Source organism: Chamaea fasciata, unplaced genomic scaffold (assembly GCF_029207755.1).
Source record: "Chamaea fasciata isolate MVZ Bird 193981 ecotype frontalis unplaced genomic scaffold, bChaFas1.0.hap1 SCAF_2, whole genome shotgun sequence".
In the NCBI taxonomy this organism is placed as follows: domain Eukaryota; kingdom Metazoa; phylum Chordata; class Aves; order Passeriformes; family Sylviidae; genus Chamaea; species Chamaea fasciata.
Window position 1 is genome coordinate 43147083 of NW_027094087.1, and position 22565 is coordinate 43169647.

Sequence of the window (22565 nt, forward strand, 5' to 3'; positions counted from 1 at the left end):
AGGTCTGTAACAGACCTTGATTAGTCACTTAGTCCATCCTCCAGTTCCAATGCCAGATCAATAGTACTTAATATTTGTCCAGTACGTACTTAAAGACATCCGGTAACAGAGACACCATTACACCCTGTGATATAAAGCTGTGCCTCACTAATGTTACCATTAGAAAAGCTTTTTCTCCTTGATGCAATTTAAGTCCATTACATCTTACCCTACCTACCAAGAATAGATGATTCCCCATCTCTTTGCAATAGCTTTTTAAGTATATGAAGAGTCTTAGCATGTCTGTCTTCTGCCTTGTTTTCTCTAGCCTGAACAACTCCAGCTTTCTCAGTCTCCCCAGTCCTTTGCCCATCCTTGTTGCCAACTGCCTGTTGGCTCACAATGCTTTTGAGCTGTGGTGCAGAAAATCAGCCTTCCCACTGATGTCCTACCAATATTGCATAGAGCCCACAGATTTCCCCCCACATCTATATCTTCCTGGAATGTTTACTGGTTTTGCCAGGAAAACACAATGCTTACTCATACTCGGCTTGTGATTTATCGTAGGCACCAGATTCTTTTCTGGAAGATTGCTCTTTCACCCCTTGCTCATTTCCTAAATTTGTGCAATTTTTTATACTTGGCTAGGCTCATTGCTTTTGTCCCCCCAACCTGTGTCTTATGTTTTCCAGAATCCCCTCTTCCAGCATGCCTGCAATTCCTCACAGAAATGAACAGAACTGGATTTAGATATCCTACCTGGTAAGCCCATTTTGATAGCAGCTATTGATACCTACTCAACAGACACGGTTATCTACCTAGCTCAGACCCAGCTTCATAGCAGCTGGACAGAGACTACATACCCCTAGCTTTTTATCAGAATGCCAAAGTGCAATACCAAACAATGAAACATTTTTGCATGACTCAGTTGCTGTGGTAACATGAATTAACAAAATGTACATTGTTGTAGCAGCTTTGTCATATAAGTACGTAGGCTTTTCCACGCAAATAATGGCAGAAGCAGCACAAGATCCTCAGATGAAAAAATATCTGGACAAAATGTGATGGCTAAAAAAAGTAGAATAATGCCAGGAGAAGGCTAAACAAAAAGCTGACAAACCATCTGAATATTTCAAGGATGTCAGTTTGGAATCAGGGACCATAATTGTGGTTAAGTGTAAGGAAAGGGTAAGTGTCTACCTGCCAAAAGTACTCAAACAACCAATGCAGAAAGCCAACAAGAAATACATGCAATATTCAGGATCTTCAAGTAGAGCAGAAGCTAAGAAGACAAAAGCAACAGGCACTGATACTGATGACATAATGCTGAAATCAGTTATCTGCTCTGGCACATCTGATAGTCTCAAGCATCACAAGGTGGATCAACAGAGTCTGGGGGGTTATCTTAGAAGCAGGTTGTTGTGGATATAGAAGCAGGTTTCCCAGGCTGAGAGGGTGAGGAGTAGGTTCAGTTACAGGGGCTGGCCAGTGCATTGGACAACTGAAGGAATAAAAGACCCATTCCCTGTCTGAGGCAGAAAATAGTCAAGTAATGGAAAATAGCTGATGCACAACATAAGTGAGAAGGTAAAGAAATTCTGAAAAGATGAATGTGTATTTCTTAACTAAAAAGAGAGATAACTGATGTAGAGCTGTTAATGAAAGTTTGACTTGACAGAGATTGAGAAGGAAGACAGATGGGAAATCAGAGTTAATACATACAGGAGATCAGTTTTACAGAAAAAATATTGTTTATAAACTTCTGCTATTCTATATTACGTTGTAGTTATGCCAATACAGATTCTGGAAACAAAGGAGGTTCTGGTTTCCAAAGAGGGCAGCTGGTCCCGTTTTCCCTTTTCTCACTTTGAAGTACTGACTAATCCCGTGAGTACGTTCTCATTTATTCACAATTTTTTTTTTCATTAGCTGACCAGGAGAGTGTCATGAAAGATATGGAAGTCCCAAAGAAGCCAAGGAAATCCTGAGTTTCAGCAAAACCTGAAGAACAGTGATGTAGGAGTGATTGGGGACATACAATGGAGAAGGAAGAAAGAGATATGGGAAGTTCTGAAGGCATATAAATCCCCAGCCACTGACTATCCTACCCTACCCCAAGAAAGTCTTTTAACATTTACGATCCCTCCTTCAAAAGTACTATTACCAGATTGTAGGTGTGTGGTCACAGGACAGAAAAATCCTGGTTTCTCACTCTCAAGTCAGAATCCTGCTTCTATTTTAATTGAGAAGCAAGTTGTTTCCTAAGGCAATAAGGAGGAAATGAAGTTTTACCAAAGAGCAGTGCAGTGACATCAAGCAGTTCGCTTCATTGTGAGCAGCCCTGCCATTTGAGCAGACGTAACTCATGCCTATGAGTGGCATGTTTTAGTCACTCACAATGGTTTAGAGAATCACAAGATCATCTAAACAGGAGATGAGGTCAAAAAGACCCTTTAGGCAAACTGAGGAGGAGCTATAGTATACTAAGAAAAAGAAGTTAATGTGAAATTCTCATCATTTTACGTAGTTTCAAAATCAATTCCATATTGCTCTGTTCTCTCTTATTCTGATAATTGAGAATCATTTTCTCCAGCACTGCAGTGCTTTTAACTGACTCATATGCTCCTCAGTCACCCGCAAAGGCGTCCATAATAAGCTGCAAAGTAGCACTGCAAATGTCTCCTTCTTTCATAATGCTTTCACCAATTTCCCATATTAAATTAATATTCATAATCACATTTGGACACCACTCTGGCTCTGAAACAGCATCAGCATATGGGACTGAGGGAACAAGTATTTTAATTTTTTAACTAGAGGCCTCAAATTCCTTCTGTACAGCTAAGTAAACTAACCAGGGGAGAGAGGCGGCCTTTTGGATCATAAACTGAACCCTCCAAACTTGTGCCTAGGATGGGGATGAGATCCACCGAAAAATTCAACAGGCTATGTAATGAATGAGTCAAATTAACAAAATCATGCCATCATTCCACGGGCTATGTCAGCTCTAAGAGGGAGGGTTTGTGGAAACATATAGGAAAGCAACATAGCCCTCCACATGTCTTTTGTCCAGGCAAATCTATCACATTTTATTGAAAAAATAATCCCTGAAAAGTGGCCCTTCGGGGCTCATATTTTTGCGTAGAATTTGTGTAAATTGGATGCAAAATTTTTAAAATTTAGCCCGTTTTTCTGCTGGGTACCAGAAGAGGTTCTTACAAATTCCAATAGTAAAATAGGAGAAGATAACAGTTATCTCTCTCTCTATATATATACACACACACATTTGCAGGCTGTGAGTAGCAATGGCTGTATGTCTTGTCGTGTATACGATACGCTCCATCAGCTACAAGCCGTAATCACAACACCAGACTTTCATTCATATCTTCTAAGCAGCTCCTGGCGCTCAGCCGCCTCGGCAGAAGCACAGAAGGCTGGGTGGGATGGTGAGAGGTAGATTACTGCAACTGCATAAAAGTAACTGCGGGGTGGGAGGAAACATCTCGTAATTAGAACACGGGACGGAAATTAAAGTCTCTACCAACTCTGTCACAAAGGGAGTTCGTGATCCTTGCGAAAGGCTTTCCGACCGCCCTCTCTCCACCTGCACAGCCGGGGCGGTGGGGCACAGGGACACTCGCACAGTGAGCGCCCGTGAGCAACCCGGAGGTTTTCTCTGATGGCGGCAGGACCTTTGCGGGGCCGGAGGACCAGCTGCCCAGGCCGCGCCGCCCCGGCCCTCCCCGCTGGCCCCAGCCGGTAACGTAGCGGCGTTTCGGGAGGGGGGCACCGCGTCAACCTTCGGGAATTCACGGTGGGAACCCATGGCGCGGGGGGCGTCCCTCGGCTTGCCCACAGCCGCTGCCGAGGCCGGGCCGGGCGGTTCCCCCGCCGGATTTCGTGGCGCCCCGGCCAGGTGCCCCCGGGCGGGAAGGGGCGAGGGCGGCCCGGCGTGGCCCCGCGGAGCGCCGCCCGCAGCACCGCGGGGATGCGGGAGACGCCGCCGCCGCGGCGGGCGAGGTGAAGGCGACCTTGCGGCCGTTCTCCCGCCCGCAGCGGCGGCTGGCTGCAGGTGGGCCACTGCGAGGCCGCGGGGGCTGGGCGGCCCCGGGCGGGCCCCGGCGATGGCGGCTGCGGAGCGCCGGGCCGCGGCCGCCGCGCTCCCGCTCCGGCGCCGCCCATCGCCGGGGCCGGGCCGGCGTCGCGGTCCCGTGTTGACACACGCGCCGGCCCTGCCCCCGGCGCCTCCCCGAGGTCGCCCGGTGGAGGTCGCCCGGGCGGCGGAGGCCGCGGCGCGGTGGCGCTTCCCGGTGAGGGAGGAGACAGCCCCGGCCCTCTGCCCCGAGGGGCCGGCGGGGTCGCCGCTCGTCACGGCAGGCCCCGTCCCTCCGGAAAGTTTTCCCGGAGCCGTTCACCGCCGAGCCCGGCGGGAGCCGCGGGCCGAGGCGGCGGGGGCGGCCGTGCCCCCTCGGCAGCGCCGGGCTGGCCCGCCCGCCGCGCCGCGCCGCGCCCCGCCCGCGGCAGTGCCGGAGCTGCGGCTGCCCCGGGGGACACGCGTGCCCGCGCGCGCCGGGAGCCTGGCAAGGAATTTAAAACTTGTTTCAGGTACTCTACCTTCCCTGCCGTTCCTCTGCCTCTAACTTTCGGGGTTGTTTCTGTGGATGTTTTGTTTTTAATAATTCTGTGACGAAAGCGTAGATTTATTCCCTCTGCTTTGTGTGAGGAGACAGGCTGCATAATTTGCCTTGCTCTACTTAACCGAACCGTAATAAGTGTTGGTTTCACCATTCTCAGATCTGGCTGTGGCTTCTGAGTCCTAATTTCTCCTAAAAATTAATTTTCAATCACCTGTGTGTCTGGGGTGTAATTCTGCAGGCATGTCTGAGAAGCGCCGGGCATGTAGGGTTGTATTTGTGGAGCGGTGACGCTATTTTTTAATGCCCGGGGGAGGAAACTCCGCCGGGCTGTGCTTGTGCAGCACCTTCTTCAGCCGGACCTGGTCCTGTCTCGCTCCCGTGCCTGGCTCTGGTCTGACAGGGCCAAATAGCCCTTAAGCGATGGTGTTGCCAAAAACTGGGCGAAGTAAATCCATCCCGCTGAGCGGCAGACCACATTTCTTGAACAACAGATGTATTGAAATGTCATGTTTACTGTGTCTTGTCCTCTTGATCTGTGTTTGCAAAGCGGAGACATAACTCATAATTGCGGCTCTTAGGGTTATGCAATTAACAACGTACTTAAGATAGCAGTAGCACAGTCTTTTGATCTGGAAGGAAAATAAACCATTCAAGTATGTCTGGGTTTTCAAACTGGCAGGGTACTTCCTCTTCCACTGTCTCCTTACCATGTAGCATTTGCCTGTATAGCAAGCCAGCGAGCTGACAATAAGACTTCTTCAAGGATTATATTAGATATATCTTAGTGAACTGAATTTTCTAACTGGCAGTGCTCCAGGGTGATACTACACTTCAACAGAGTGTAATCTGTCATGAATGAATCTGAACTGAAGCATGTTGGCATTTTAAAGAGAATTCATTATGTCTGTGTAAAACACATTTGCAACTATTTTAGTGAATTAGGGGGAAAAATTTCTGTTTCCTCTCTCCCTGCTCCCCCTTCTTTCTTTATTAATTAGACCACTTACTATTGAAAATTCAAAAACTTACTTTTTGTTTTTTCCTAATGGATGTAGTTGAACCAATTTGAAATATTTCATCTCTCTACAAATCTTATCATGATTATTACATCTTTATTACTACACCAGACTTCTGGGCAGCAGTCAACCTGTGGAGCTGCAATTACCATTACCATTTGCAAGACTTTTAAAAAGCAGTTATTATTTATGAGATCCTGATAGACAGAACTCCACTAGCAGTATTTTTACATGTCTGCAAATCAAAACATGCATTAAAAATATTGTCTTAAAATGTGAATGTGGAGAAGTGGAGTTTGTTGAAGGTATGCAATTTAAAAACAAACCCCATACTCTCAACCTGACAGAGCATGAATGGATTATCCAGACTTGACTCATCTGTGCAGACTGTGCATTTCATGCTGACTGCTGTGCTAAACATCACTGCTGTAGTGATTTCACTGCCTGCTTCTCTAGGTTGTACCAACATTTAAAAACAGTGTTGGTGTTCTGGAGCTGTTGATATTTTTGAAGAAAACTAGGCTTGCAGTTAGTGAGGTTTGAAAAGATTGGCGATGCAGTTAGATATTTGATGAAACCTAAATATTTTGACTATATATTTACTGTTCAGTTTTACATAGGTAAGTCAAAAAACCTTACGAAATTTTATTTTGTGAGGTCTTTTAAATGCTACATGCAGTTGAAAGTACTCTTTAAGCAAGCTGGAGAAAAAGCAATTCAAAGTCAGTGTGAAGTAAAATGAGGAACTTGTTTGGCTCAGGTCAGTTTTTGTTGTCCTCAGAAATGGCTACAGCTAAGCTACTCCATTTGGTAGAAAAGAGATGTGTGATTTAGTTTGACTTTTTTCATTACAGCAGTCATAAAATCTTGTTTGGTATTTTCTACATCGTCTCAGTAACTTCTATTTTGAACCAGTTATTTAAAAAAATCTGCCCTTGAGAACTAAAGAGTCTGTTTCTTTTTTTTTTTTTTTCCCCCCGGTTGTCCGTTATTTTTTAATTAAAACAGATCATAGTCTGGATTTTGGTAGCCTCAGCCTCCAGTGATCAATCTCTTCATAATCTGTATTTTAAATAATTATTAAAAATTTAAATGCTCCAGAGGGAGTAACAGTAGTAAAAAAGAGGGAGAGAGGTTTATAGTAACTAGGAGGAAGGCTAGAAAATGTGTGATGTAAAACTTCTGCTTTTCCTCTTCTGTAAATAGTATTCTGCTGCTTTTGCTGTTCTCTGAAACAGTGTTCCACATGTAGCTAGGTAGTCATAGATAAGAGTTTTTCTAAGTTATTCAAGGGGTATTTCATCATTCAGTCATTTCCAAAGTGTTTGTTGCCATGGGAGCTAGCCAATGGCCTGATGATAGAGGTGATTACCCTTCATTTTTTGACGTGGGGTACTGAAAACTGTGCCTGAGCTACTGTAAGAAACAGATGTTGTACAAAGACTGCAGTGAGTTGTTTCTATGAAGAGACTGAAGTGTTTCTGTCCTTGGATGGAAGTTACAGAGCGATGCTTTATATCTCTTATCATGTATAGTTATGTGTAAAATGCCTCATGTCTCCAAGCTTGCTAAATATTTACAATGAATGTACTACTTCTACCATATGTTTGAATCAAGAAACCTATTAGTTGAACAGGCCCATATTTTTATGCTTGAAAGAATTGACATTTCATTTTAATTGCTAAATTATATGTTAAAAGTAGACTATAAAAAAAGCAGAGGTGAGATGGTGTAATAAGAATCAGAGTCATTTTTCTTACTTCCTGGCCTCAAACTGTAGTTATTTTCAGTTAGAAAATAGATAGAAAATCAATTGTAATCTGTTCATAATTGCCTTTCTGGTAGAGTTATGAGGCATTTCACTCCCTCTTCCCTCCCCTCTCCCCCACTCCTTTTTCTTCTTTTTTTTTAATTTTTTTTTTTCTCGCTGTCTGTGTTTTTTCCTCTGTATGTCTTGTGGAATAGGCCGCTCTCTCCAGAGCTAGAGGAGATTTTTCATTGAAAAGCTCTTCATCTTTAAATGTTTTTGTGTAACAGCTTGAGGCTCTGTCAAAAACCGTGTTCCTTACCAAGCTGTTCAGTGGTGAGTGGAAATTGACAGAGATTTTTTGTAACCTTGGGACTTTCTGCTTAGATGAACCAGGCATTTCTCTTTTAGCTATCAGGATTGATTACTTCAGGTTAGATCATATGTCTTACATAAAAAGCTTAGCTTTGCACTACCAAAAGTCCAAGTTGTGTTTAGCTTAGCACGAAGTGCTGGGCTTGACATTTGACACTGACTTTCACATTCTTTCAGGATGTTCTACTACCCATTAAGGAATTACTTTTGCACTTCGGTAAACTCAAGCTCCATTCATTCTTGAGTCATAGCTGCAGAATGAGAATGCTTTCTAAGCATACCTCAGTTTTAAGACTCACACCTCTGCTCTCCCGAATCGAAGAGTCCAGACGAGACGTTTTCAAAGTTTCCCCTGGGGACTAACGTAGCTCACCCTCTGCACCTTTGAGATTCAGCATTCTTCCAGCCTTATGTCACAGCGTGCCCCAGACTACCTCTCCTGTCGGCTTGACTGTTTTAAGGTTATATTGGCTTCATTTATGATACCTATGTAACACTTTAAAATTTGACATACATCATCCTCCTCCCTGGGAGATTGAGTGTTTATCTATTTATATCTACATGTTTGTGTATGGGTAGACGGATACAGGATAGAATGCTAGACCATCCCACATTCTGCTGTCCTTTAAATGTCGAAACCTTCTCTGTGTAGAATAAATGTAGCTCCCAATACCTCTGTTTTAGACCAAGGTGATTTGTTTCTAAATTCTTTCAGGACAAAGCTGTTCTTTTGCATAAAATTTCTTCAGTATTATACAAAGTATTTAAAATGTATTCTTTCTTAAAATTACAGTTTTCTTCAGGGTGAATAATGAGGAAACTAAAGCTTTATTCAGGAGGAAGGATTTTACTTTATGAGAAGTTGGTATTTTGAGAAAAGAGTGGGTAGAGAGGAGGGAGGGGCAAGACATTCAGTGGATGGGAGTGCAGAAAAGTTTAATGGATGTTATTAATCCTCCCAATGGAAGAAATAGAGTAATTTCTTTTGGTATGAAAGGAATGTGTTGGGAGGTGGTTGAAAGTTGCAGAGGAGTGCCAAAGGTTGGAGAATCAGTGAAGCTGGAGGTGTTCAGTAAATGTGACACAGGATATTGCAAATAGCTGAAAAGCATTTTGCTTGCTGTGAGTAGGTAAGGCTCAGAGTCTGGGGAGCATCGTAAAGATTAAAATCCTTGAGCCCTTTACTGCTTGTGAAACTCACGTGATAATTCCTAAATGACCATTTGTGTGAGCCATGATCCCCTATGAGCTGGAAAAAGTAATGTGCTAAGTTGTGAAATCAATGAATCAGTCTCATGAGGCTTTGTAGTTTTGTGTTGAACTGAAAATTTCAGTGTTGGTGTGACTTAGATGTTTTATCTTAGGATTAATGAAATTTGGTGGTTTGGCAGAGATTTTCTGGAGAAGGCATAGATTGCACTTCCTTTAGCAGAAGCTACTTTCCTAGTCTACTTTTGTTCTTTAAACTAATAGCATAAGTAGCTGGTATCTCATTCTTCATCTCTCTGCTCTCATAGTTCCCATTATAGTTGGTGCCTTGACTTTCAACAGGTCTCTTCAATCCTTTGTCACCTGTAAAGCTAATACTTGAATTGGTGAGTTATCTGATCTTTCCAGATTCAATGCATGGCCTCATTCTTGATGAGAGATGTCTTTCTTATAAGAAGTGCCATAAACACTTTCATAGAGATCTCAACTTTATCTTAGTGGAGAGCCTTAGAGCTTCATAGATTGCAGCAGCATCTCATAAGGCTTTTCCACCATAAAACGTTCAACTAATTTGGAAACCTCAGGTGATTTTTCTTTCAGCAATAATTCCAATACATGCTATTTGAAATGCCAACTACATCTCTGGAAATTGTTTGTTCTGGCTAGGGAAGGACTGTGATGTACAAGTGCCCAGGGCTGTGCACATGGGTTCACAAGTCTCTGTAGCAGCTGCTTCTGGAGTTTGTACTGCCATTCTTGCTGGGCTGCCAACTAGGCTTTTGCCATCCTTGCTGACCTGTGAGCTGGACTTATTAGAGTTTCTGGAACTGTCACTGTTGGGATTACAATCTGGGTTTCTTGAAGTTGTTGAGCTACAGCCCATGCTTTCTGGTGAGAGATTAAAATTAGAGTTTTCTGCTTCAGCTGCTGTTTCCCCAGCTACTTGTTCACTTGTCTTTTATAGCTTCTTACTGTAGCTGTTCTGTGGGAGAAAATAACATCTGGTGTTGTGCATACATTGATGGGACTTTCATCTGGTCTCTGCAAAAGACTGTGTGGCTAGATGTGTTTAGGTAGCGCCCACTTCCTGGAGCTTGACCTTACTGCCAGGACCCATTCAAAGTCACGACTTTTGTGTGAGCCCTTTGCCGTCTTCTCTGAATTGAGCATTGCTTAAAAGTGAAACTTGGTAAACCAATCTTGCCTGGTAATTTACGAGAAGCTAAACTACGGATCTCACAGAGATTCAGTGTGTGTTTGCATTGTGAAATTATGCAGCCATTTTTTTTCAGACGTGAGAATAATTGTTCTTTGAAATTTTAATGGTGTTGGTACAGTGCATGGTCTCTCCCTAATGTTTTGTTCAGTATTTGGTGAAAGTCTGCCATCTGATTTGTTCATAAAACTGGCTGCTCCAAAGTTTTATGAGGCTGTGGTAGCACTCTATAATTCGCATGGAATGCCTTGATAAATTTTGGGCATTAGTATGTCACAAATCAGTTTGCTTTTGATATATACATATGTTGCAGGAGAGACCTCAGATAAGCAAACTCATTAGTGTGAAATAACCATCATCATCTTAAAGTTGATCTTTGTTGCTATTTCTGTGAGCAGTTTGAATTGCTCATCTGCAGCTTGAATGCACTCATCATTTTGCCTCTGAGGTCTCTGACAAAAAAACTTTTGTAGTGGGCAGGCTGAAAACAGATGCCTCCAGTGGGCATTGTAAATAGGGTTTAGTTCATCTGCTGACATGAGATCCTTTTGTGGAAAGTAAGGCCTCATTCCTTGATAAGTTTAAGATGATGTTGCAGTAATAGATAATAAGGCTAAATAGGGCATATTAGCAAGATGATCACCATCAGGCCAAGTGGAGTGATCATTTACTTCCTTTTGGCACTGGTGAGATTGTATTTGGAGCACTGAGTCCGGTTTTGGTCTCTAAAGGACAGGAGAAGACACTGCCTTACAGGGACCACTCTAGTGGATGGCTACCATGTTGATGAGAGGGCTGGAGTACATTGTGTAACAGGGAGAGACACTGGGAGAGCTGAGTTTGTTCAGCCTCATTTAAGAAAAGACTAAGGGGGATCTTACGGCCATTTTCAGCTCTGTAACTTGTTTGGAGAAGACAAAGTACCCTATTTGGAGGCATGTAGCAAAAGGACAAGAGGCTGGAGTTGGCAAGGTCTAGTGAGAAATTCAGGCTGAAGATGAAGAAAAATGTCCCCATGAGAATACGTACAGACTAGGGCAGGTGTTTGGATAAGTTGTGGAGTCTCCAGCCTTGGAAATGCTCAAAAATTGACTTGGAATAGACACAGAGCAACCTACTGTAGCTGACCCTATATTAAATGGGGTTTTGTTGGACTAGTTGACCTCCAGAGATTCCTTTTAAACTAAATTATTTAATACTAAATGTTAATAGCATCACCATAGTTCTGAATGAAGTATTCCCATTTGCATGTCTTTATCAGATCTAACTTCATGACAAGGACTCTGAAGAGCAAAGTATGAGCACTGGGGGCTCAGAAGGGCTCAAAATGTTAGCCTTGTTAAAGAAATGTGTGCATGAATTCACAGGTCTAAAATCTAGCTGGCTTTTCAATTAAATACAAGAAAATTTGGTCAGCAAAATTAATTACTACTTAAAAAGCTGCAGACTTCTGAGCTCAGAATGACTATTAGACTTCAAATAGCTGGAAGAATTATGTAAAATCATGAACGTGGTTTGTCTCTTTCTGATGTATTAGGTTATTAAATGTGAGCAAGCTGTTTTATTAATGTGCAAAATACTAGGATTTCAAAGCCTGTATGTAGCTCAGTGCAGAGACTTTCTGATGGTCTTTCCTGAGTTCAGGAATGCATTAATTCAGAAGAAAAGCTATACTTAAATGACAGATAATAAGATAGACTTCTGTGCAGCTATTTTCTTTCATTCCAAGAATCCAAGTTCATTTGGAACTTTGATTTGCAGCTACAGTAACCCACTTTGTGTAAGATCTGGCTATTGTTGCCACATCGGGTGTATTAAAAGCTTCCTCAGAAAGTAAGAAGCAGTTATGTACTAAGTGTGTCTCCACAAACCACATGATCATCTCTGTCTTACTTTTAAATTCGAGTTAAAAATTGTACTTTACATGTTCTCTGACTCTTTCATCCCAGTAGAGAGTAAATGGCAAGGCTGAAAGTTGTGCAGAAAATCTGCTGCTGGCAGCTCTCTCGGAGAAGGCTCCAGGCCAAAAAGACAACTGCAGCCGTGTGGTACAGGCATAGGAATTGTGTCTCAAATAAGCATAACACTGTGAAGCCATTTAGGGCGACACAGAGTCCAACCAACACCTTGAACTGTGTCCAGGAACCCTGGAGATTATGGGGCTCTATTGCCAGCAACATGGCCTGAAACACAACCTGGCCATGTCTCTGGACAGTTTGAGAGGCCTATTTTCCTCTGACGAACCTTTCAAACTCTTAACAATAGTCTGTGGCACAGATAAAAGATATTAAGTTGACTAGTTAAGTGTATTTAAATGAAGAGAATACTTTTTTTTTTCACATAACCGTGTTAGTTTTGTTAGAGGATTTTCTTCTGACAGAACAAATTTGAATAAAAGGACTTTGCTGAGCACGATGGTATATACTTTGTACAGTTGTAGGCATTGTCTGGCCGCCCAGTATTGTCACAGGGAAAGTTAATTAGACAGTTCAAATTTTCATGCTCAGAAAGCATTCACACAACGTGACTCTTTCTGGAAGTGGGAGGGGATCGAATCCAATGCATATATTGGTGGAAACTTTTTTTTCCCCCTAGAATGCTTTGTATCTCAGTGTCTGCTTAAATTCAAAAATAATAAAATTAAAAAATAAATTAAACAGTTACAGTCTTAAGGTAAGCACTGTTCCCCCATTTGTTGCAGAAATGGACAGTGCATTTCACGCTTGGAGTTTATGAGATGGTGTTGATGGGAACAGTTGCCCAACAGCCACCTTGGAGTGTAGAAGGGGGTTTCAGTGCTTTCTGGCTTGTAAACCCCTGAATACTTTCCAGTAGAACTTCATGTCAATTCCCCAAAACCTCCCCAAGAATTTCTGGCCATGTGACTTACTGCCCTCAGGAACAAGACTTCTGTGACAGTCCATCTGTGTGCATACCCTGGTGTGCTTGTGCAAGTGTACTTACAGTGGCTTGTATATTTGTGCTGGGGTTTAACCACATTTGAGTTGTAGCATCCCCTTAAAGATGAGGAAATGCTTGAGCCTGCTGTATGTTGTTGTGCTGGAGGCAGCCAGCAATGGCCTGGTTGTGTCAGGAGGAGTGGTGTAGCAGGGCAGAGGAGGTGATCCTTCCCCACTGCTTGGCACTGGTGAGATAAATCTGAGCCCTCCAGTAGACGAGAGACCTGGAGTTACTGAAGTGAGTCTAATAAAAGGCCAGAAAGATGATGAAGGGACTGGAGCATCTCCTTAAGGAGGGAAGTTCTGCCTGGAGAAGAGAAGGCTTGTGGGTTTCTTATCGATGTGTAAATACCTGAAGGGTGTGTGCAAAGCAGACAGAGCCAGCCTCTTTTCAGTGGTGCCCATGGACAGGACCAGAAGCTGTGGGCACCGACTATTCCTTCTGAACATTAGGAAATGCACTTTTACTGTGGGGATGACCAAGCACTCGCAGCTGCCCAGGGAGTTGTGGAGTGTCCGTTCTTGGAGACATTCAGATGCTGTCTAGACAGGGCCCAGCAGCTGGCTCTTGATGGCCCTGCTGGAGCAGGGGAGTTGGACCTGATGTCCTACAGAGGTCTCTTCCAAATTCAGTGATTCTGTGATGCTGTGAAAGGAACACAGCTTAGGAATCCATGCCTACAATGAATATCTCTAAGTTACAGTACTGGGGCAATGACTTTTTCATCATCGTCTTAGGTAAACATAGCAGAGTTGGTCTTTTTGTCACATGATCAAAACTATTTACTTTTAAAATTAAAACCTGCTTGAGAAAACGTGTTTCATTTCAGGTGCTACATCTCAGTGTGGTAGTGAGGGGTGACTCCAGCATTTTTTGGTGACACAGAATGCTGCTTTATGCTTTCTGTGTAGTTGACTGGTGTGCCTCAAGCCTGTTGGGCTCCTCATGTAAGCAAACTGTGCAGCTGTAAGTGGGTGCCTTGTCACGTTGTGTTGAACAGCTCATGGTCATTGCCTTTGTCTACCAACAGAAGAGCAAAGACTGGATCTGTTCCAGCTGTGGTTAGCAAAAAAAGTAATCACTACTTATGATAAAATTTGGGAATTTCTGCTTCTCTTCAAAATCTCAGAGGTCATCCTGATAAATGTTCTAGTGGTTTGCTCAAGTCTTGCATGCTGCCAGTGTACTGATGATTCAGTGGGATTTTACCAGAAACTGTAGACATTCTGACCTTCTTTTAAGATGACATCCTGCTGGAAAACGCATCTCTGCTTTTTTAATTTTAAGGATAACTAGAGAGAGATGAGTCTTTTTTTCGGAGAGTGAAAGAACTCTTCACCACTTTGTTTTAATGCATTTGAAAGTGCATATTTTTCTACTGAGCAAATGCACTGCATTTGAAAATACAGTTGAACCTTATTTTAAAATATGGTGGTTTTGAATGGTTAATTATTCTCTAGGCCAAACATTACTCATCTTTATCATAATATCAGTTCTTTTTCTGAATCCTAGGCACTCTTTATGGGTTATTTAATTCACTCCTTTGTCCTTTGTATGGCTGTAGAGTGGTGGTTTTTTGTCTGGTTTTGTCTGTGAGCAGATCCAGTCTATAGCACCACTTACCACTCCTCAAAATCAGGTGAACGTCTTTCAAGTGTTCTACTTAAGATAGTCTATCTCTTCATATAACTTGAAAAGAATATTTTTTTTGTATATTGCCACCTTGTAATTTTAAAGATGAGCATCTCCCTTGCAGCTCCCAAGTCCAACAGTAAACATAGGGTTTTTACTTTTTTGGGGGGGCTGAGTTTTGTCTCTAGCCTATAACTTTAATTTCTATTTCATAAATGCAGTGGTATGTGATTGATTTAACTTGTGCAGTGTGTTCTTGCAAAGGCATCATTTATTACAAGAGGCTTAGCACAAAGTTCTATAAAATAAAAGATAATTAAACACGTTAATGCGACAAATTGTCTTTCTAGTTGCTACAATAATACCATTGGAGTTACAGAATGACCATTTTGTATGTTTGCATAAAATAATTTCTTTTTAAGTAAGGCTTTGTTTTCAATGTGTTTGAAACAACAAGATTTGGCTGGAGCTAGTAGCTTGGCAGGGGGAGTGGTGGGTTTAGGGGTTTTCTGCCTTACAGTAGTTCTTCCGTAATATCTTCAGCCTCTGCTGTCTGAATTTCCCAGCTGCTCCAGCTCTCCCCCCGATGGTCTCTCTGGTCCTTCCATGCATGCTTTTTACACCACACTGGTCAGTGTTTTGGGGGGATAAAGGGGATACTCTCCTTCCCACCCCTTGCCAAACCAAGAGACCCCCTGGTTGTGTCTCTCTGCAGCATCCCATCCCCTTCCAGTGTGCCATTCTGAAATCTCCTTCCACTGTGGAGTCTCCAAGCCCTTCACCTCCAGGCATTTCAGGATTTTGTGCTGGCCTGCTGTTTAATCAAGTGGCACTAAGGACCTAACAAGCACTGTACAGAATGTCCCATACCTAGCAGCCACAAATACAGGTTTTTATCGCTTACTCGTCCTGCAAGACCAGAAATTTGAAGGAGCTGCTACATTTGCTGTGTCTGGATTTAATTTACTACCTCTTTGTATTTTGTGTATTGCAATAGGAAGCTGTTGAAGTTGTTATTGCATTTGGAGGTTTTAGCACAAGAAATAGAACTTGCTTTGTCCTTTTGTGCTGTGTACCTTTCTACTTTCTGGTGATGCACTTAGAGCCTTTCACAGATGTGATGGCAGAGCCCCACTTCTTCTTAATAAGGTGTCTTTGGTGAGCTCATTCCCACAAGGAAGCTTCATGTACTTGATAAACCTTAGTATGAATGCTTTTCTGTCATCACAGGCACGATTTAATAGGATGATCTGACATCTTGTGAACCTTGAACAACCCAACTTCTTTTAGGGAAGAGCTGAGAAGATGATTCCAGAGGAAGGCAGCTGGTTTAAGTAACTGATGTTGTGCACAAGATAGAATTAGAAAATGTCTTCTTAATTCACACAGCTATAGCTTGCTAGAATATTATCTGTAAATTTAACAATATAATGTAAGTCTTCAGATTGCATCTATTCTCATTTTGGTCGTAGTGCTGCAGCATGGTGTTTGCATGAACTTTAATCTGCAACTGAAGTTTATCCCTGGTTCCCTGCAGACATGTGCTTGGTGTGTGGGGAGCTGGGAGGTACACAAAATAGGGTGGTATTCTTATTGTTACTGTAGCAGACGTAGAGGGAGCAGGTCTTTGCAAGGGAACTTCTTACAGGATTATTTTTAAGGCAGTTTTCTAAGCTGTGTAATACACTTGCACTAGTTGTGCTTGTAGAGCCATAAGTACAACACTTCTCTGCCACGGAGTTCTCTGTTGTAGGTGTATATAAAGGGCATCATGTGTGTCTCTGCAAAGCAAGCATCTCTGAATTGCAAAAGAAATGCCTGGCTCTAATCAGGGGGATAACAAATGACTAGCCAAGTGATCCTGCTTACATTTAAGTGCGGTTCTTGGGCATGGGTGAAGTGGACTGGCTTCCAATTTTGCCTACAGAAGTTTTAATATGCTTAACGTTATCCAATACCGGCAAGTGAGGTAGTCTAAATACCACAGCAGGGACTGATTAGCTTTTTCAGATCACTGCTTTTATTCCCTGTTTGCAAAGAGGCTTAATCCAGTGCTGGGGATCAGGCGTCCCACTGTGCTCGTGGGTAGCTTTCTCTCAGTCTTTGTGTTCACAGTGGCAGAAATTAGTGTGGAGTCTCCTCCTGCCTCCGACTTGAAAGCTCCAAAATTGTGGTGTACGTAGTTGTTTTCCAGGAGTGTTTAATGGACAGTGCAGAGAAACTACAGTTGGGGTTTCTTCTTTGAAGTTTAGTATCTGGGCACCAGATAAGTGCATCAGTGTAATAACGTGACAGTATGTAATTTCATTTACTCTGTTGAATTGCTTTAATATCCACATAAAGCTTAGAAAGTTACTCAAAACAGTTCTAACAAACCTATTCTCATTCTTCTGTTAAATCACAGTCGATATTTCCCAGCAGTTTGCCTGTCCTCTCAAGCAGAGGATGACAGCTCCCTCTGGTTCTCATTATTGCTTTTAGTCATGTAATGATGCTGGATGTTCAGTAAATGCACTTTTCTAGTAGTCATTCAGATGAACATTTGCAAGTGCAGAATCCCTTCCTTCTGTGTGTTGACCTGTCTTCAGCTGAAGTTATCAGCAGTGGTAAATTCTTATATGAAACTCCACAGTGCACCACCTTTTTTTATCGAGCATCAAACCTTGCCACGATTATGCTGCTAAACATCTGTGTTGGGCAATGGAAATGCTGGGCAGCGAGGTGAGATATGGACTGGAGTTTGTGTTTCTATGTGGATTACTTCAATTGAAAATAAAAACAGTAAAGAGTTGGCTATAGCCTAGCTCCAGACTTCTGTTCAGATATTCTGTCATCAAGAAGAGATGGAAAGATCTTGGCATCTAGAACAGATCTGTGAAAAAATAAAATAGGAAAGAAATTCTGTTGCAAACAAATATAAGGGACTGCAGAACAAAAGAATGGTTCGTAGTTCCTTTCTATCAAGTGCTCTAATGTTTCAATTGCTTAAAAATATCCATTATTCCATATATTAATTTTGTGTGGTTTTAGTTTAAGCACTTTGACCCCCTTCATTGTAATTGCCCACAAGTACTCTTGGAGTTGTGTGTAAATGCGAGTTTGTTTGTCACAATTATTGACTAATGTAGAAAAGTGTCAGAAAATTCAGAAAGCAGTTTCTGAATACATTTTGGTGTTTAGTGTGGGCTCTTTTCATACCCCCTTGTGCTTTATACCACTATGATTAATTTTGCTAACAAGAAAAGAGGACTACAATAGCTCCTGATAGATTTATTTTTCTTTAATATTTTTCCTGACAAAGAACTTTTTGTTTCCATAATAGAAGGGGTTATATTCCTTCATACTGATGTATTTTAATAGAAACTCACAATTTTTACTACTTAAAAAATAATTCTTTTCTTTGTTTCATGAATTAGAAACAATGAGGAGAAGCTGAAGTCTGCCCAAGCCAGGTGTTTCTTGTTGGCAGCCTGCTCCCTAATGACTCTGGCTCTCATACAGCAGCTGCCTGCTAGTCTCTTTTGTATGGCCTATTGTTGCTGCACACCCCTCGTTAATACACATGCTGCCCGGGGCAGACCCTGAGAATGACATCAACTTGCTTATCTTAGAAACCTCCGAACCTGATGCAGGGTGGGGAGGTTGCCTTGCATCTGCCCAGCCAACTAATTGTGAGCTCTGCGGGCCGTGATTGGCTCCGCGGCCGCTCAGTAGTAGGTTAAGCAAAGACATCGCGGGTCCATCTGTTCGTCCATTCATTGTTCTGCTTGCTTGCCTGAAGTCTGCAGCTGAAATCGTGTTAAGGAGTTGCTTCTGGAACAGCTACGAGAAACCAATGTCTGTGTGTTTTCCAGCCAACGTAAGTATAGAGGGGCTTCTCTCTGCACAAACGGGATGGTTCACCTTTCTGGTGCTGCAGCGTTATCAGTTTGCGTTTGGACAACGAGCTAGCCTGCGTGTTGGCTGAGGTTTGCACGCTTTGGGTGTCTCTTGGAAAAAGAGGGAAAGAAAAACAGTTATGTGCTAAGATTAAGTATATTAAAGAGCGTTGATCTCACACAGTGCATTCTATTAGGGAACTTTCAAAGGCATCAGTAATGGTGCTTTTCCCAGAATTAAGAAATGGTAGGCAGTAGGCATCAACAGAATGAATTCTCTAGCCCACTGGAGAGAAGGAGAGGTTTCAACTTTTAAGTTGCAGGTATTTACCCTTTTTTTGCAAATAAGCTGTTACTTAAATTGTGACTATTAGAAAAAGCTCTTAAAGAAAAACAAAATTAGACACCTTTTCCATTATACCACACCATGGGTGAAATTTACCGTGTTTGTGGAAATAGGAAGAGCTCCATTATGGGCTATCGGAAGATACTGTAGTGTAAGATTGAGCATTGGGGTGCTCTCAGATAGGAATGTGTTACAGTCAAAGGTTTTGAGTTTTGAAAATCAGTTATCAGTGTATCAGATCTAGCCCAGTTGTTTTTATTAAGTTTCTAATCTGTTTTGTTTTATGTTTTGAGTTCAGATATTAGGCTGAAGAGCAAACACTGTGTACTCCATGAGCCCGTATTCCAAGGATCCTGTAAAAAAAAAAGAAAAAAAGTCCAAAACAAAGACCTTCATATATCAGTTGAGAGGGAAAGAGAGCATATAAAAGGGTTAAAAAGAGGTTTGCATTTCTACCACATGCCCTATTGTGTGAACATATGCATGAGTCTATTGAAAGTTTTCAGAAGATGGGCAGGCCACCAGTTGCTGGTCTCCTGCAGTTCCAGTAGACATCTGTTGCCCCAGAGCATTAACCAATCTGTTCAATGGGACATCCCTCCTTTGTTGGATAGAATGATGCAGACAACAGCACTCGCTCAAATACAATGGTAATTAAATACATAGAAACTACGGCAGTAGGTATTTATTACATATTCATTATTTTATTTGCATTGTTGCAGTATCTTTATCATTTGGATAACGGATACGTTCTTTTTCTTTCTGATCAACTCTGCTCTTCTGTTTGTGACAAGCAGTGAGTGTTTCAACAAAATGATTTCAATATTTTCCATTTTGTGTTTCGAAGATTTTGAAAAAGTCTACCTGTGTGAAAACATGTTGAGCTGTTTCCTTGTAGAGTGTATCTTCAGAAACTTGTTGATGGTCTTTTGAGAATACACATTTTCTGTTATACTCTGCCACACGACACTACTTTACTCTGTTATTTTCCTCTGTGAACTAAATTTGCATTAAATTACTTCTTTGGTGCTCAACTGTAAGTGGAAAATATTCTGAATACACAGTAGAAGATTAGGTGATCTAGTTGCCCACATCCCTTTGAGAAATATTTCTGTTTTGTATGGAGGTGAACCGATGGGCTGATTGTTGTTAATGGTTAGTGGGAAATAGTGGCAACTTCTAAGAAATGGTGAAAGATTATACTTCTGAAGTACTCGTCTGGATTATTATGTTTATGCTTGATAAATGTATGTACAGTACATAAGCCTGTAACGGTGAACACAGTGTGAGAGATACTACATAGTTTAAAACTTTTGTTATCATAGGTATGTCTGAATTGGGAGTTACCCATTTTATTAACGTTTTCATAAATACAAACTCTTTTACTGAGCTGTGGTGAGCGTAACCAAAAGGTGTAGACTTTAATGAATGGAATTTTTTTGATGATTTTTTTTTGTTTGTTTATCTCTCATTTGAGTCAGAATTCGTAGTAGATGCTTTTCTTAGCTATATTGCATTGTTATCTGTCAGCACACTTTAAATACAAATGTGTGTGATAAAAGCTCCTTGTAAATAAAGGAGTTCTTAGCTGATGATGTTCCTTAGATAAATGTGACTTTTTCTGGTTTTCATGAGCTTCATTGTCCTGTAAATAGGTACACTAGTTTTTATTTGGAATACAAATTCATTCAAATTGACTGCCTGGCATGTTGCTCGTCACTAACCAAACCAAGACAAAATAATCAGCAGCATTCAACAGTGACATCTGATTTTCATGGTTCTAGTCAATGAATCTCATAAAGGACATCATGATGGGAGCTCCAAAGTGTTATGTTTCTAAGACATGCTAGTGACCACAAGTACAATATACAGAGTTCCCAGGCATTGTAAAAATATGTTGGAAAATAAATACTATTTACATGCAGGGTTTAGGCCAAATGCCAGGAATAGTGTACTGCTTATGCAAAACTGTTTCAGAAATATTTCGCTTTGGATTTACAGTACGAATACAATTTTAACTACCCTTTTAAAGCAATAGTGTAATGACCATATATTATCTGTGGGAGATGTTAAAGCTGCTGCTTTCATTATGAACTTCTTTAAATAGTTTCTGAAAAACAGTAGTGTTCTTTGCAAAACAAGCAATTATATATTGGAGCATGATGGAGATTGACAGGTGAATTAAACCAGATAGATGAGAGGCTGATTATGTATATATTCCTAACAATGGACCAAGCTCAGGCTGCGGTCATTTTTCATATGCAGTTGATGTGCAAATCATCTAAAATACGTTTCATATAATGCCTGATCTTCAGACACATTCATATGCTAGTGACTTCTTTGAATCCCACTGGAGGGTGTTATGACTGTAGTTGCTGTAAAGCACTTAAACTTCAAGAAAGAAGTGATTGGAGGATGACTTAAGTATTATTTTAACTAACAGTAAAAACAGAAAAAAATCCTCTTTCTAATCTATGCACTTCAGGCTTTTGGTATTTGATGGTGTTAGTATACATACTCTTCTTCCCCTCCCCCCTTCCAAAAAACCCCTCCCTTCACTTTTAGTTCAATACTAAAATGACATTTCACAGTACACGGATTTAGGCAGTGACCCATTATCTCCCTGTATTCTGCAGCAGCGGTACATGAGCCAGCTCAACTTTTCAGTCCAGCTTAAAAGTATTGCCCATTAACTAGACTTCCTCGAGTCAGAGCAGATTGTGGGGTTGGTGGAACAATGATGTCGGGGCTTCCAGATTGGTTTGGCAGCTGCATTGTTCTCCGAGGGGAAACCAGACGCACTTAAGTCCCGCTCTCTTTCATGGGCTTTTGTTCATACCAAATTATTCTTTGGCTGTGCTAGTATTCATGATGGTATGTTAAAGGAGCGCATCCTAGCAACTAGAGGCTGGTTGCTAAGCAGCCTGGCTTCCAATAGGGGCTGCTTGTTTGCGATTTGTTTTAATTTGTGTGTGTGTGTGTGTGTGTGTGTGTGTGTGTGTGTGTGTGTCAGTTCTGTGAAGGCCACAGTGTTGGTTTTTTAACTGTATCTTTTTATTGGAATATTGTGATTTGTTACTACTTCTGTGGTATCAAGTGTATTATCTTGGTTAATAAATCACCATGTGAAAAGGTCCATTTCCTAAATTCTTGTTGGGTTTAATCTGTGGGTTGCTTGAAATCCTAAAGCTTTGCTTTAGTAGAAGGCAATATTCATTAATACACTGCCTGAGAATTACAGCCCTACTGCCTTCTAGCAAGATAAGACCTAAATAAAACTTTGTTTTCTTCCCTATCAGTCTTGCTGGGATTAAGATGTTGGAGATGAAAGCACTGATGATAGATAAGATTTGTTTATGTTAACTGGAAATGTTTAGGTAAAGTAAGATTTTGTGCCCCATTACCAGAATGCTCTACCACAATGGTGATGTCTTGGCACTCCCTGCCTATAGAATCTACTTCTGCTGAACCATGGATTGGATTATTTGTTTGATTCTCTCTAATCTTAAGCCTGGATGAATTTCTCTGGTGCACATTCTCAAATCTTCATCACAAGAAGAGGAAAGTACACT

General features: G+C 41.6%; 1 protein-coding gene across 1 annotated transcript in view; it reads left to right on the forward strand.

The window, feature by feature from the left end:
• Nucleotides 1–4326: 4326 nt before the first annotated feature.
• The window catches only part of ZC3H12C (zinc finger CCCH-type containing 12C), a 44446-nt gene continuing 26207 nt past the window's right edge, over nucleotides 4327–22565 (forward strand). The window contains exon 1 of the mRNA XM_066175803.1: nucleotides 4327–4581. The gene's annotated coding sequence lies outside the window, so the exon portion shown is untranslated. The remainder of the gene's footprint in view (nucleotides 4582–22565) is intronic.